Source organism: Cherax quadricarinatus, chromosome 33, assembly GCF_038502225.1.
Source record: "Cherax quadricarinatus isolate ZL_2023a chromosome 33, ASM3850222v1, whole genome shotgun sequence".
NCBI classification, from domain to species: Eukaryota; Metazoa; Arthropoda; class Malacostraca; order Decapoda; family Parastacidae; genus Cherax; species Cherax quadricarinatus.
In genome coordinates this window covers 15405025-15420506 of record NC_091324.1, presented here as the reverse complement: position 1 = coordinate 15420506, position 15482 = coordinate 15405025, and the positions used below count along the sequence as shown (strand labels likewise).

Below are 15482 nucleotides of genomic sequence, written 5' to 3'. Positions count from 1 at the left end.
GGATTTTCTTGGTGCCAACTGTTTTTCTTGCTTGGCATACAACTTTTATTAAGCACATTAAAACAATATTTAATGAGATATGGTCAATAACTTCTAAAACTGTTCATGTGAAATTTTCTATTATCCACACTGCACTTGGGTTCATAGCCTATACCTGGAGAGGGTTTTGGGGGCCAATGCCCCCACGGTCCGGTCTGTGACCAGGCCTCATGGTGGATCAGGGCCTGATCAACCAGGTTGTTACTGTTGGCCGCACGCAACCCAATGTACGAACCACAACCTGTGATTTCTCACAGTTTGCAACAAGTTTCTCTAATTACATTATTTATGTTACATTAGACTGTTCTCTATTCATGAAAATAAACGAATTATAACACAACACAAATGGAATATAAAATAAATGCACTAAAAAAGTTCCGACACAAACAGAAAACAAGACCCCACCATGAGCATTAGAAAAATCTTAATCAGATAATCAGTGTTTAAAGCATGTTAAACAGTGGCCCATTAGGCTGTTTTAGCAACAGTGAACTACTGTTAAAAGGATAGGCTGGGATTCATAGAAAAACTGGGAACTTGTTTCTGCAAATTCTAGGGTTGAACTGTACTCCATCTCAAAGATATTTTGAAAATTTAATGATGCTCTTCTAAAATATATTGCTGAAAAAAGTAAACAGGGCCTGAGATAACACAATTGAGTTCTTAGGCCTAATGAGATAACACAATGGAGTTCTTAAAGAATGTGCAAACAAAAAATTAAGGCTATCCATTCAAGAAATTTTGAGGGATTTCAATAGAAGGAAAATTAACAAATAGAAAACAAGATACAATGTCAGTCTTTATAAGATGTGAAGAACAAGACCTTTTAAACTACAGGCCAATATCATTAACAAGATTTGTTATAAAATTAATAGAAAAAAATTAAGAGAAAGTTGGAGATGAAAAAACCTGCTGATAATCAAAATAAATAGTAGTACATATGTATTTACATTTTTTAACACTAGTTGTCTCCCACTGAGGTAGAGTGACCTGAAAAAAAAAAGACCCAGTTTTATTATTTTTCTTCTTTTTATACATTTAGTAATTTATATGGGAGAAGGGGTTACTAGCCCCTTGCTCCTGACATTTTAGTTGCCTCTTACAACACACATGGCTAATGGAGGAAGAACTCATTTCCCCATGTAGCATATACATAAATAAATTATATACTGCATAGAACACTGTACATAAATTTTTTCTTTACCACACTGGTCATATGTAGACACTGTGTATATACACAATTGACCCTTGAACAACACTGGGGGTAAAGGGCACCGACCCCCCCAAGTAGTCGAAAATCCACATATAACTTTTGATTCCCAAAAAAACATAACTACTAATAGCCTACTGTTGACCTGAATTTTTATTGATAACAAACAGTCAATTAACACACATTGTATGTTATATGTATTACATATTAGCTGTATTCTTACAATAAAGTAAGTTAGATAAAAGAAAATGTTAAGAAAATCATAAGGAAGAGAAAATACTACTGTATTTACTGATACCATAAGATTACATCGTGTGTTTACAAGATGAATATTCTGTCTGTCAGTACCTACATCAATACTATCTTACATGATATAAAATGCTGTCGATATTATCTGTATTACTAACACTAGACATCAAAAATGAAACAATGCGAAAAAGAAATTCATATTTATGCTTTAATATTGCATCATTACATCTGTTTATATTTCTCTCGAATGTGAATTAAACATGTACAATGATTAGTCTGCCTGAAATGCCCTGGCAAATCAGTGGCTTTCTTTGTACCTAACATGTATAAGATGTCAATACACACTGTAACCTCTGCAAAGAAATAAATTTTGTCTTTGTCTATCTGTAATTGTTTGTGCAAGTTTTGATAAATGTGACTTTTTATAATAGATTTGTGTATATTTTATGGTAGTAAATGATACAATAGATTAATACACGTATCTACATATATTTTATGCATTCATGACATACTTCATTTTTCTTAATTTTTTGGTCGCAAATCTCCCCCCAAAATTTCCAATACGTATATTTATTGAAAAAAATCCACATGTAAGTGAATTCACACAGTTCAAACCCCTGTAGTTCAAGGGTCAACTGTATACTATTTACATGTACTGTATATACAATGTAAAAGGCTTGCCAGAAAGAACAAAAATACAGGATATATACTGTACAGGTAAATATGATTGCAGTTTTAGTTGTGCCACCTAAGCAACTAGTTTATTGTGCACCCCATGGTCGTCCTTTGAGTGGTAGTGCAAAAAAGAGGATTCCAGAGGTCACAACAGGTCTTTATCAGACCTCATTGGGCATTGTTACAACATTAGAAAGAAATATTAGTCATTTCACATCTTAATTTAAATAGTAGATGTACAAATACAGTATAGAACAAAATCTATAAAAAAAAAAAATTATTACCACTAAATAACCGAGTCATAATTGAGTTGCAATATCTATATAAACATCTCATTCATTCAGCTGATGTAAAATGTGGATACAACCTCAAGATTTCAGATATCATTAACAATATGTTTTGCCATATCCTGCATACAAAACTCAAGAGGGTTGCCAAAGAGAACAAAAGGAACACACACGAGACTTGGGAATAATTATGTCAGCTGACCTTTCTTTTACAGAACATAATAAGACAAAGATCATGACAGCAAGGAGGATGATGGGGTGGGTATTGAGAACATTCAAAACAAGGGAAATAATGCTAATGGTGACATTCTTCAAATCACTAGTGCTCTCTCATTTAAAATATTGCTCAGTGCTGACAGCCCCATTCAAAGCAGGGGCAATACCAGAAATGGAACAAATTCAGAGATTGTTTATGGCACACACTGAGCCAGCAAAGCACTTAAATTACTGGGAATGCCTTAAGGTCTTGAACATGTACGCGCTGGAATGGAGGAGAGAGGTACATGATAATACGTACCTGGAAAGTACTAGAGGACCTCGTCCCAAATCTGCACACTGCCATAACAACATATTGGAGTGAGAGATATGGGAGGAAGTGCTAAATAAACCCAGTGAGGAGCAGGGGTGCGGTGGGGACAATAAGGGAATACTGTACGTGTCAACATTCGTGGCCCCAGACTATTCAACAGCTACCAAAAGATATCAGAAACACGGCTGGAACAAGCATAGAAGCCTTCAAGAGAAAGCTGGACAAGTATCTTCACCAGGTACCGGATCAACCAGGCTGTGTGTGGCTGTTATCTGAAACCATCTTGTTTCACTTGTTCCCTGAATTACATTTTTCAGTAATTCTCTAGACAACATTGTTTTGATCACACACACAGTGTCTGTGGTTCAATATCCGACACAGATGGAAATGTTGGGCATGTTTCCTTACACCTGCTGTTTCTGTTCACCTAGCACTAAGTAGGTAACTGGGTGTTAGTTGACTGGTGTGGGTTGCATCCTGGGGGACAAGATTGAAGGACCCCAATGGAAATAAGACAGTCCTCTATGACGAACTAACTTTCTTGGGTTATCCCGGGTAGCTAACCCTCTGGGTTAAAAATCCGAACAAATCTCATCTTAACCTACAGCAACAGTAAGTATTCTTAATTCTTCCATCAAATAATTTTAGTTGTTATAAGACAGCCCTGAATAATTCTCAGGGCATCATTTTGTGTTTTCTCAAGTCTTTCAACAGTGATGCTTGGTAATCCATGAATGATCCTATGTATGATAAGTACATCATTTTTGCAATTCTAACGTTTGTACCATATACAGTGGACCCTCGACCTGCGATGGCATCGATTAACAATAAATCTGACTAGCGATACATTTAATCGCAAAATTTTTGCCTCGATTAGCACTCGACCAACACTATTCGTTCCGTCTGAGATGCGTCCACTTCTGGCCAGTGTTTACAAGCCAGCCAGCCACCGCGGTCGCTTCCAAGCATACAATCGGAACATTTCATATTATCACAGCCTTTTTAGTGATTGCACCTGCAAAATAAGTCACCATGGGCCCCAAGAAAGCTTCTAGTGCCAACCCTACAGTAAAAAGGGTGAGAATTACTATGGATATGAAGAAAGAGATCATTGCTAAGTATGAAAGTGGAGTGCATGTCTCTGAGCTGGCCAGGCTGTACACAAAACCCCAATCAACCATTGCTACTATTGTGGCCAAGAAAACGGCAATCAAGGAAGCTGTTCTTGCCAAAGGTGCAACTATGTTTTCGAAACTGAGATCGCAAGTGATAGAAGATGTTGAGAGACTGTTATTGGTATGGATAAACGAAAAACAGATAGCAGGAGATAGCATCTCTCAAGCGATCATATGTGAAAAGGCTAGGAAGTTGCATGACGATTTAATTAGAAAAATGCCAGCAACTAGTGGTGATGTGAGTGAATTTAAGGCCAGCAAAGGTTGGTTTGAGAGATTTAAGAATCGTAGTGGCATACATAGAGTGATAAGGCATGGTGAGGCTGCCAGTTTGGACCAAAAAGCAGTTGAAAAATATGTGCAGGAATTCAAGGAGTACATAGACAGTGAAGGACTGAAACCTGAACAAGTGTTTAATGGTGACACTGACAATGTTGTGAAACACTTTAGGAATGTCATAAAGGAACGGGAGGTACAGGCCTCTATGGGCAGATATGTTGTGCGACAGAGGTCCAGTGACTCTCAAGCTGGTCCTAGTGGCATTAAAAGAAGAAGGGAAGTAACCCCGAAAAAGGACTTGCCACCTCAAGTCCTTTTGGAAGGGGATTCCCCTTCTAAACATTAAGACCATCAACATACTCCCCTCTTCCCATCCCATCAATCATCACCAGATCTTCAATAAAGGTAAGTGTCATGTAACTGTGCATGTCTTGTTCAGTTTGTGTGTATTAAAATTAATATTTCATGTGTTAAAATTTTTTTTTTCAATACTTTTGGGTGTCTTGCACGGATTAATTTGATTTCCATTATTTCTTATGGGGAAAATTAACTTGACTAACGATTATTTTGACTAACGATGAGCTCTCAGGAACGGATTAATAGCGTTAGTCGAGGGTCCACTGTATGGGTTTATACCCTACAACAATTCTGAGAGCTTTAAGTCTCTCCTTACACTGCTGGTTAATTTTATTCACAGCTATTAGTAGGGCTCCCATTAACCTTTCATTTTGATGGTTCACTTTTACAGTTACCAATGTGTCTGATAAACACTTTGGTCTTTTCTGCAGAAATTTTAAGTCCAAGATTATCACATGCTATCTGTATATGATTTAGAGTGGTTTGTATTTTCACAATGCATTTTAGTATGCACAAGAATATCATCAGCATATCTAATTGTGATATTACTGGTAAAAATTTAAGAAGGGCACTGGTTAACCCCTTGACTGTAGCAACCCCAAATCCTGAGGTGTCAACTGGTGTCACAAAATTTAAAAAAAAAAAAAAAATCAATGATTTGATAGAGAATCTTTTCCCGATTGTATTGACACCAAAAGAATGAAATTTGATGGAAAACTGACGGAATTACGCTCTCACAAAGCTAGCAACCTTGGCGATATTTATGAATCGGCGATTTCGCCCACTTTGAGTCCTATTTTCGGCTAATTCCATTGCTCCAGTCAACCAAATTCATAGCTATTTCTTTAGAACTCCATTTTTTCTATCGATTGAGTATAAGAAACTGCCTCTTTACCGATTTTAACTACCCAATAACGTGGTCAGAAATTTGCAATTTGGCCAATTTCACGAAAAATAAAAAATATGACAATTTCAAAATAGGGTCCAGAATGAACAATGCAGACATTCCTGGCTCTAAAATAACATTTTCTATGTTCATCAGTCACGTCTCCAGGCCCCTCTGATATTACTCTTGATTTCCATTTTGAATTTTTATTCAAACAAAAAATAGAAGATTTACTGTTATGCAGACTGCTGGAATATTGTAATAATTGTATAAATAATGTCAACCCATTCATGACTGCATATTAGAATGGCTACTTGGACATTTATTGGAAAATGACATCATTTGTTTACTTTTGAACATTGGCAAAAATCAAACATTTCCCCTACTTTGAGCTCCATTTCAAGGTTCTTTTCATAATAAAACCAATCAAAATCACCTCTATTTCTATAATATGTTTTCCATTCTATCAAATGAGATCAAGAAAACGAGAATACAACCATAAATACTATACGAAAATAGACCACAAAATCGACATTTTAATTAAAAAAAAAAAAAAAAACACGGTCGGATTTTTTTTTCTCACTATGCACTGCGTGCTGCAGGATTTTTTTTATATGGTGCACACTGACCACACAGACCCATTCTCTCACATATGGGCCTACCAGCTTTCTCCTGCATGATTTGAAGCCACTAGGATTTATGAGTAGTATATATACGTCAAAAACGGTGGCTCGTAAGATGTATATATACAACCAAAACAGTCAAAGGGTTAATACATTAACCCTTTCAGGGTCCCCAGGCCCTCTCCCAGACTTGTTCTCAGGGTTGCCCAAATTTCAAAAAAAAAAAAAAAAAAAAAAAAAATTCTTATGAAAAGATAGAGAATCTTTTCCCGATCATAATGACGCCAAAAGTATGAAATTTGATGGAAAACTTACGGAATTATGCTCTCGTGAAGTTAGCAGTCTCGACGATGTTTAAGCATCAGCAACTTCGCCCATTTTGATCCCTATTTTCGGTCAATTCCAGTGTACTAGTCAAGAAAAATCATAACTATTTTGCTAGAACTCCATTTTTTCTATCGAATGAGTACAAGAAACCACCCATTTACCAATTTCAACTATCCAATACAGTGGTCAGAATTTAGCAATTTTACCAATTTCACACAAATTTCAAAAGATGCCAATTTCCAAATAGGGTCCAGAATAAACAAGAAAGACACTCCTGGCACTAAAATAACACTTCCTCTGTTCATTAGTCACGTCCCCATGCCCCTCTTACATTCTTTTGCTTTCCACTTTGAATATTTTATTTTCACAAAAAATAGAAGATTTACTGTTATGCAGACTACTGCATTAGTGTAGAAATGGTATAAATAATATCGGAGCACTTGTGAAAGAATATTAGACTCACCAGTTGACGTGTAATGAACGCTTAGCATGATTTGTTTACTTTTGAACTTTGGTAAAAATCGAACATTTCTGCTACTCTGAGCTCAATTTCAAGGTACTTTTCATTGTAAAACCAGTCAAAATCATCTCAATTTCTGTAATGTCTTCCATTCTATAAAATGAGACCATGAAAACTAGAATACAACAATATATACCATATGAAAATACAGTGCTAAGTTGCTGTTTTAATCCAAAAACACGGCCAAAGTTTTTTTTCTTTTCATTACGCACTGTGTGCTGCAGGATTTGTTTTATACTGTGCACACTGACCACATAGACCCATTCTTTCATATGCAGGCCTACCAGCGTTCTCTCACTAGATTTGAGGGCGCTAGAATTTAGGCGTACTAGTACGTCCGAAACCCTGAAAGGGTTAAACAGTGTAGGACTATAAACATTGCCTTGGGAAGTGCCAAGTTACCTTTCTTAAGTTCATTAAGTTTATTCAGGTACAAGTACACATAAATACGGTTACATAAATTATCATACATAGCAGCGAATGTGTAGATTACCTAGGATAACCCAAAAGAAGTTAAAGTGACTTATTTCCATTGGGGTCCTTGTAATATCTTATTATTTAAACCTTAAAGTTAAAACGGGTAAGTAACTCAACTGTGTGAAAATCAGTTACAATAAAATGAGATATACTAGGAATAAGATAAACTGAGTTATTTACATCAACATTAGAGAGAGGATCAGATCACAATACAGTGAACCCCTGCCTTACGAACGCATCACGTTATGTTAAATCCGCCAAACAAAGCATTTGAATGCAAAAATTTTGCCTCGCCTAACGATAAAAACTCGCCTTACGTGATTCGTCCGGGAAGCGTCCCACGTGGCCTCAGCGCCAGTGTTAACAAGCCAGCCAGTGTGGTCGCATCTAGGCATACATTCGATACATTTCACACTATCCCAGTGTTTTTAGTGCTTATAACTGCAAATTAAGTCACCATGGACCCCAAGAAAGCTTCTAGTGCCATCCTTGTGGTAAAAAGGGTGAGAATTAGTATGGAATTGAAAAAATAGATTAACCTTTAAACGGTCCAAACAAATCGACGTTCAAATTCGTAGTGCTACAAAAGTAGATCTACTTTTTTTTTAACATATTTTCAAATGTAACAAAAAAAATGTAGATAAAAGTTTTTTTTACACATTTTCAAATGTAAAACAAAAAAGATCTACAGGTCTCCCTCAACATTCACGTTTTCAACTTTCACGGGCTTCACACATTCGCGAATTCCCAACTGCCAAATTCCCAGCCACCAAATTCCCAGCCGCCAAATCATACTTAAGTTTCCCGCCACCTGCGAGTCCCTACTACCCTCCCTCTGACCCCCGCAACTGGCAGCCAGCCCTCCCACCACTCAGTGTGGTGAGTGTTTTGTTTGTTCATTATTTGCTATTAAACTACAGTATAAATAATGTAAACCCATTCATGACTGCATATTGGAATGGCTATTCGGACAGGTATTAGACGGTGACATCATGTGTTTACTCTTGAACACTGCAAAGAATTAAACATTTCTGCTACATCTAATAATAACAATAGTAATAATAATAATAATAATAATAATAATAATAATAATAATAATAAATATATAAATGAAGAAGGAAATTGTACAAAAATACGAGGGAGTGGTTGACACAGCATCAGTGTGACTTTGTTTATGCTGGAGTGAACATTAGTCTCCCTGCTCTTCCAAACATTTCACAATAATTCATTGTGTTTGGTGCTTGTAGATTGAGTGTGACTGGAGTGGTAGAGGCAGTGATTGAGGCAATGGTATTTAATAACATACATGTTAATAATAATACATGTTATTAATAATATGTACTATTATTATTTATAACATATATGTTATTAAATACATACATGTTAATAATAATACATGTTATTAATAATAACATGTACTATTATTATTTATAACATATATGTTATTAAATACCACTGCCTCAACCGCTGAATTATTGTGAAATGTTTGGAAGAGCAGGGAGACTAATGTTCACTCCATTATTATTATTATTATAATCAAGGGGGAAGTGCTAAACCCGGAGGATTATACAGCGCCTGGGGGGGGATGGGATGTGGAAGGCATTCAGGCTTAATTCGGGGAACTGGAGCACAGATCCAATTCCCTAAATCAAGAGCCCCTCACCAACATCAAGGAACCTTCCATGAGGGGAATGTTCACTCCAGCATAAACAAAGTCACACTGACGATGTGTCAACCACTCCCTCGTATTTTTGTACAATTTCCTTCTTCAATTATATCGTATTTATTATTATTATTATTATTATTACTACTACTATTGTATTATTAGCAATAGCAGAAATGCTTGATTCTTTGCTGTGTTCAAGAGTAAACACATGATGTCACCGTCTAATACCTTTCCTAATAGCCATTCCAATATGCAGTCATGAATGGGTTTACATTATTTGTTCTGTAGTTTAATAGCAAATAATGAACAAACAAAACACTCACCACACTGAGTGGTGGGAGGGCTGGCTGCCAGTTGTGGGGGTCGGAGGGAGGGTAGTAGGGACTCGCAGTGGTGGAGGCACTGGTGGAGGCAGTGGTGGAGTCTGTGGTATTTAATAACATACATGTTATTAACATACATGTTATTAAATAGCATACGTTATTAAAGCATAACATGTATATATTTAGTACAATTTACGACGTTTTCATGTATTTTATGATTATTCATGGTTCAACAAGTTAAGGAAGCAGTATTGTAATATATTTCCCTACAATATATTGGGGCACCAAACATTCACGGTTTTTCAACATTCGCAAGGCTCTTGATCCCCTAACCCTCGCGAATGTTGAGGGAGACCTGTACATTTTTTTACATACTTTCAGATGTTGAAAAAACGTATATATACGTTTGTACCATTTAAGGGTTAAGGAAATGTGTGCAAAGTAGGTTGAACTGCAAACCTTTACGGATGAAAATCACCCTGACACAGCCACTGCAAGCCATGTTGGCAACCTGTACAGAGCTCTATGGACAGATTTGTTGTGCAACAGAGGTCCAGTGACTCAAGCTGGTCCTAGTGGCATTAAAAGAAGAAGGGAAGTAACCCCAGAAAAGGACTTGCCACCTTAAGTCCTAATGGAAGGGGATTCCCCTTCTAAACAATAACTTCCACATTCTCTCCTCCTCTCATCCCATTGATCATCACCAGATCTTCAGTAAAGGAAAATGTCATGTATTCTATTCTTAGTTGAGTAGTAATTGTGCATGTCTTCTTCAGTTTCTGTGTATTAAAATTAATATTTCATGTGGTAAAATTTTTTTTTTGTCATACTTTGGGGTGTCAAGAACGGATTAATTTGATTTCCATTACGTATTTCTTATGGGGAAAATTAATTCGGCTAACGATAATTTTGGCTTACGATGAGCTCTCAGGAACGGATTAATATCGTAAGGCGGGGGTCCACTGCATTAGGTACATAAATGTTACAGTAATAAGTATAAGTATGTTGGCTAGAATTCTAATCTCTGGCACTGTGGGTAAAACTGACCTAGCATTGAGATAAATAAAATGAAGGCCTGCTTTCTTGAAAGGGTTCATTTGTAGTAAAAAAGTTCGATTAATAAAGGTCAGAACTACTAAAGGGTAATGGAGTTCAAGTGCATTTGTTACAGACAAACTGATATTTAGCACTGTTAACATAACTAAACATACATTCGTTGAACACCCACTCCTTACAAAATTCACGTATGGTGTATTTACTGTTCTTCCTCTGTCCCTTAGTAGTACAGTGCAAATATACATATAGTGTTATTTCATCTAGTAACAACACTGGCTCTGTGGCCTCACACTGATCTAGGCATGCATTATAAAGTTAAGATATAAGATTTTGTTTGAATTTTTAACCCCATAGGATTAGCCACCCAGGATAACCCAACAAAGTCAGTACATCATAGAGGACTGTCTTGTCTTATTTCCACTGGGGTCCTTAAATGCTGTCCCCCAGGATGTGACTCACACCAGTCAAGTACGTAATACCCAGATACCTATTTGCTTACTAGATGACCAGGACAACAGGTGTAAGGAAACATGCCCAATGTTTCCACACTTGCCAGAGATTGACCCACAGGCGCTCAGTGTATGAGGTGAAAGTGTTGCCTACAAGGCCAGCTACTAATTCATCATATTCATTATCACTTATTTGGTCTATGCACCTCTCTGAAACTTAACAAAAATCTTATGCAGTAATAAATTCTATTGAAAATTCTTACAAGACTTGGAATAATTGACTAACTGAAGCTCATACTGGTGGATTTTTTTAAGAGTTAAGTGCCATTTATTTATTTATTTATTTATTTATAAATTTTAGCATACATACAGGAGGTACAAAAAAATACAGGTAAGAGCAGCATGCCAAAGCCACTTATATGCATAGCATTACGGGCTGGCTTAAAATTAACTTAAGATTAACTAAGCAATGATGAAATCAGTGATAAGACATTATTGTAAACAGATAACTATAAAATACAAATGAGTATTACAAAGACAGGTCATGTGGTTGCATGCATTGCTGTTCATTCAGGTAGTGTATTTAAAAAAAAAATAAAGTTAGGTTTAACATTTGTGTGATATAATTGTGAGTAACATTTAGGATATACAATTTATATGGCTCAGTTATTCAGTATTTATTTGGTTTTGAGTGAGTAAGTGAACTTTGAGAAGAGACTTGAATTTATAAACAGGTAGTGTTTCTTTTATATTTACAGGTAATGAATTCCAGATTTTAGGGCCTTTTATGTGCATTGAGTTTTTGCATAGCGTGAGATGGACACGAGGAACATCAAAGAGTGATCTGTGCCTTGTGTTATGGTCATGTGTTCTGTTGAGGTTGGCAAGGAGATGTTTGAGGGGAGGGTTAATATCAGAGTTAAGTGTTCTATGTATGTAATAGGTGCAGTAATAAGTATGGATGTTTTGTATGGTGAGTAGGTTGAGTGTTTTGAATATTGGTGGAGTGTGCTGCCTGTAGTGAGAATTTGTTATCATTCTAACTGCAGCCTTTTGTTGGGTAATTAGTGGTCTGAGATGGTTAGTTGTTGTTGAGCCCCATGCACAAATTCCATAGGTGAGATAGGGGTAAATAAGAGAGTGATAAAGGGCCAGGAGGGCTGACTGTGGAACTTAGTACCGTATCTTTGATAGTATGCCTACAGTCTTGGAAATTTTCTTAGAAATTTGTTGTATATGTGTATGAAATTTGAGTCTATTATCGAGGTGGATTCCTAAGAATTTTCCCTCTGTTAGCTGTGTGATAGGTGATCCGTTTATCGTTATGTTAAGAGGTACATCTGTAGCTCTGCTACCAAACTGAATGAAGTAGGTTTTGTCAATGTTTAGTTTAAGTTTGTTAGTCCTCATCCAGGTAGATATTTTCTGTAATTCGGTGTGAGAGATATCAGGGTACAGAAACTTGTTGAACATGAAATGAGCCTAAGATTATTTGTATCTGAGTACCATAACTGTGTTTATACCACAAGGATTGCAATTTATATAACATTAGTTGTGTTTGTGCTTTTTACTATGTATGTTAATTGGAAGACAATATTAATCAGTGTGTTTTTGCATAATTCAAATTTTTATTTCTTTGCATAGTATACAATGTATGATTTACATTTAATAAAATATTGCTAAACACAAAGAAAGCTAATAACATGCCTGAGGATTTTTACTTACTTTTTTAAGATTCAGTAATGCTAGTCACCCTAAAATATACCAAGGAACCTTAAAATATTAAATAAAAATCAACCAAATCAGTAAAATAAGAAATTATAACAGTGACAAAAATAAATATCACCTGTGGATGTTAACACACAAGTGTTTTAACTTAAATAAGCAACAGATATGACCTATACTATACTATGAGGACCCCCAGGCTGATTCTGGCAATAAAATAGTTTAAATTGTATATTACTGTATGGGTTTTACTAGAGATGGTAATGCTGCATAAATTGTTGAAAACTTAAGTAAATGTAACGAAACCAACCAACATTAACTTAAAGCAACTTAACCTTACTTCGCCACCAGTGCCGCTCGTGACAAAAAAAAAAAAAATCGCTAACAACTTCTAAGAAATATGTTTATTCCGTTGTGAAGATAATATGATTTCCGTGGAGCAGCATATTCCAATTATAACTTGCAATTATCGAAGTTTATATATATTTTTTTGTATGTACGTATTACCTCAATTATCGATTTAGGAGAAAGCGCTAAACCCATAGGGAGTCATACAGTGGATGGGGAAATTTAAGTTTATTAACGTATACACAAATAGTTATATAGATTATCATACACAGCAGTATATGTGTAGAGAACCTAGGACCCAAAATTCAAGACAGAATGACTGATTTCCATTCCAGGAAGAGGGCGGCATATCCAATTCCTTGAACCAAGAGCCCCTCCTTATCAAGAACATCAAGGAGCCTCTATTGAGGAAATAAATGCCCCAGAATATTGTAAAAGTGGCAAACAAATACGTAAATAAGAGTAGCCAGGACAGTACATCTCACCTGCATGTACGGTGTGAGACTGTCAGCAGCGAGGCTTTACGCTCTATGGGTAATTTTTCATGCAAACACCTGCTATGTATCAAGCGACTTTGAACCTTACAGCAATAGAGTCCAGCTGCCGCTAATACTAAACAGTCCTGCCACTTTGAGTATTTTGCTGGGACCAACCTAAGACCCATTACAGCGTCAGTGTCCACCAGCGACCATCTCTCCTGGAGCCTCGTCTCACTGGCTACCACTGAACCCAGTACAGTTACCTTACACAAATAACCCGCACGTAGAAGAGAGGAGCTTACGACGACGTTTCGGTCCGACTCGGACCATTTACAAAGTCACACTAACAAGAAGTAAAAAAGCAAGCAAGCAAGTGCAGGTAAGATCCCAATGGGATGAGCGGGGAAGACGGGACAGACGAAGAATAGCGCTGGAGAGGAGTGTTCTTAGTCTTAGAAATAGAGCTAGGGCTTAACCCAGCAGCTAAGGCGATCGTGGGACAGACTTGGAGAAAAAACGGGAAGAGAGAGAGCTGTGTATGGAACTGAACTTCTCCAGGCTGAGGGACTGACAACCTCAAATTCTACGACTTCAAGGGCGATGGACCGATCACACCGTCCCCACATCTACACTGCTCCTAAGAGATAAGATAAGATTTCGTTCGGATTTTTAACCCCGGAGGGTTAGCCACCCAGGATAACCCAAGAAAGTCAGTGCGTCATCGAGGACTGTCTAACTTATTTCCATTGGGGTCCTTAATCTTGTCCCCCAGGATGCGACCCACACCAGTCGACTAACACCCAGGTACCTATTTTGCTGCTAGGTGAACAGGACAACAGGTGTAAGGAAACGTGTCGAATGTTTTCACCCGCCGGGAATCGAACCCGGGCCCTCCGTGTGTGAAGCGGGAGCTTTAGCCACCAGGCCACCGGGCCACCCTCTGTACTGAAGAAGCCCACTGTGTAGGCGAAACGCCCCGGAACAAAGTCGCCTATCTGTTGCCTATGTGTCTTACCTACCAGTCTCGTGGTAGGTGAGGTCTTTGAGTCTCGAGAGCTGGAAGTTTCCAGGTCGCAGGAGAGGGCAGCAGACATGTGGGAGGTTATTTTAGTAGTTGAGGAGGCAGGTTTGCAGTGGAGCCATTTGCAAACTTCTTGAAGCTGCTCCTGGAGAGGTGGTATAGCGTTGTCTTGTTGGAAAAAGTGAAACGAAGAGGCTTGATGAACTCAAGAACTTGCGTGAGTGTGAAGTGAAGAGGTGATTCGCAGGCATACTTGACTGTTCCATCACCGAGGCCTTTGTAGAGTTCAGAGCAGGTCATGGTGTCAGCGTTCGAGGGAGAGGTGTAGAAAGTAAGGTTTTCCCAAGAGGGTGTGCTGGAGTCGTCGCTATCTGCTTCGTCGGGGGATTCGTCAGGAAATTCTTGTTCAATTGTTTCTACAGTGATTGTGTCAAGAGGAGGCTGGGAGTCTAGAGTATTTGCGGTCTGGCTGGTTGTTGGTGGTTGTTGAGAGGTGGCAGTGGTCACTGGGCGTGGTTCAGGAGTGTTTTTTGGGGAAGAGTTAGGATTTGGGCCTGAAGTTGATGTGAAGTTAGCGATGTTTGGGATAATCTTGAGGAAGTCCTGTGATGTTGGCGAGTCAGGAAAGTTGAATGACGGCATGTTGTTAAGACGGAATAGTTCGTTAATTGTAGTGTTGAATGTGCCTGGGTTTGCTGCATTTGCAAGGTGTGCATACATCATGCAGTACAACACTTTAGACTTAGAGGGAGCAGCGTCAGGGAGTGCAGAAAGGGAATTGC

At 37.6% G+C, this 15482-nt stretch overlaps 1 protein-coding gene across 5 annotated transcripts in view; it reads right to left on the bottom strand.

The window, feature by feature from the left end:
* Positions 1-14043, bottom strand: part of Zip48C (Zinc/iron regulated transporter-related protein 48C) — a 58554-nt gene extending 44511 nt beyond the window's left edge. Inside the window, exons 1-2 of one of the 5 annotated variants that reach the window (XM_053784012.2) lie at positions 13686-14033; positions 990-1029 (exon numbers count right to left, since the gene is read on the bottom strand). The gene's annotated coding sequence lies outside the window, so the exon portion shown is untranslated. Of the gene's footprint in view, positions 1-989; positions 1030-13685 lie in introns of all 5 variants that reach the window. The other 4 variants (XM_053784014.2, XM_053784015.2, XM_053784013.2 and 1 more) reach the window with 4 other exon arrangements.
* Positions 14044-15482: the final 1439 nt, after the last annotated feature.